The sequence below is a fragment of the Mus caroli genome, chromosome 3 (genome assembly GCF_900094665.2).
Source record: "Mus caroli chromosome 3, CAROLI_EIJ_v1.1, whole genome shotgun sequence".
NCBI lineage: Eukaryota > Metazoa > Chordata > Mammalia > Rodentia > Muridae > Mus > Mus caroli.
The window spans coordinates 101,543,383-101,545,428 of NC_034572.1; positions in this window are offsets into that span (position 1 = coordinate 101,543,383).

A 2,046-nucleotide genomic window follows, 5' to 3' on the forward strand; every position below is an offset into this window, starting at 1 on the left:
CCCCCCCCCCACCCATCCAGTACCTACCCAGTAACTAGACTTCAACACTTATGGGCTGGAGGGATGACTCAGTGGTTAAGGGCACTTGATGCTTTTGCAGAGGACCCAGATTTGGTTCCTGACACCCACATGGCAGCTCACAGCTGTTGGTAACTCCATTTCCAGGCACCTAATGTCCTCTCTGACCTCTGTAGGCACCAGATAATACACTTATATCTAGATGTGCACGTAGATACATGTAGGCACATAAAATGAAATAAAGAAGTCTTAAAAAAATTAAGAGTTGTCATGAACACTTCAATAGTTACTAAAATGTGATAAACTTTTCAATGGCCATTCTAGGTTTTAAGATTAATTTCCTTTTTAAAAAGATTCACTTATATTATCAGAGGAGGGTGGCAGGGCCCTTGTAACTGGAGTTGTAGATGGTCATGAACACCATGTGAGTACTAAGAAACAAATCCAGGTCCTCTGCAGGAGCAACAAGTGCTCTTAATGACTAAGCTGGTTCTCCAGACCCCATTAACTTCCTTTTTTATCAGATCCAATGCCCCGCCCCAGTGCTCACTTCCTTTGATCTTGGTGTCTTTTGACAGTCTTCAACAAACCCTCTTCCTAGCTTCTCTTTGTCCTTGTTTCTTGACCTGTACTTTGAACTTAATTTCATTTCAACCAGTATTTATTGGCCACCTCTGATGTACCAGACACCAGGCTATCACTATTCGTATATTAACTCATTCTTCAACATTAATTGAGTTCCTACTGGCTTTTGGGCAGCGTGCCAGAGACCAGGATACAGAAATGAATGAGCTGTAGCCTCTGGCATAAGAAACTGCCCCTCCTGGTGAGGGAGAAATGCTAACTGTATCATGGGGTTGTGAGGTGATGAGAGGGTGGAACTCAGTGTCTGGGGCCCTCTGAAAAGGAAGCAATTTCTTGTCTACAGGGGACATGATTCTAAGCATTATGCTTGGCATGTGCCAAACTTTCAATAAATATTTATTACAGAAACAAATCCTTCAAGGCAAAGAGAATAGCACAAACAGGGTCATCAGGGAAACCTTGCTGGGTAAGTAGCAACTTCCAACTCAATGGGCAAAGTATTGGGAGTGGAAGGGGACGGTGACGAAGATAATGTTTATCAGAAAATTGCATTACTCTGTTACTAACACTTGTGAGTTTTGTGCAAATACATATTAAAGCTGTATTACATACAATATCGATTTATAAATCCAATTTAATACATTTATAAATTAATGATAATAAAATTATTATTTTCATGATACAAGATACAGAAACTTAACTAGGAAAGCTGATATATAAATATATACATTACAGAGTCAATGGTCTTCTTAAAGCTGATGGTGAGGTTTTTTGTTTTTTGTTTTTTACATTTAACAAAACTGGAAATGAATTGCTGGGTTATAAAATAATGGATTTGGTAGACTAAAGTTTGGCACCTGTGCTAGAATCAAAATCATTTAGGACCTTGGTTTGTTTGTTTGTTTGTTTGTTTTGTTTTTTGTTTTTCAAGACAGGGTTTCTCTGTGTAGCCCTGGCTGTCCTGGATCTCACTCTGTAGACCAGGCTCTCCTCAAACTCAGAAATCCACCTGCCTCTGCCTCACAAGTGCCTGGGTGTGAGCCACCACTGCCCAGCAGGACCTTGTTTTTAAAAAGAAATTCCTAAGCCTTGGCCCCTATAATCACAGGGATTCAGAGAAATTAGAATCAATAAGAAATATCATGTAGGGCTGGAGAGATGGCTCAGCGTCTAAGAGCACCTACTGCTCTTCTGGAGGTCCTGAGTTCAAATCCCAACAAGCACACGGTGGCTCACAGCCATCTGTAATGAGATCAGGTGCCCTCTTTTGGTGTCTGAAGACAGCTACAGTGTACTTATGATACATCCACTCCAGTAGTGACAAGCACGACCGAAAACCTGGGCACTGTCCTGAGGCAAAAAGTTCACGGAAACTTAGTCTCCTGGAATCGTGGCATCCTGTATAAAGAATGTTCCAATGTCCTTGCTTTAGTTGGTAAATGG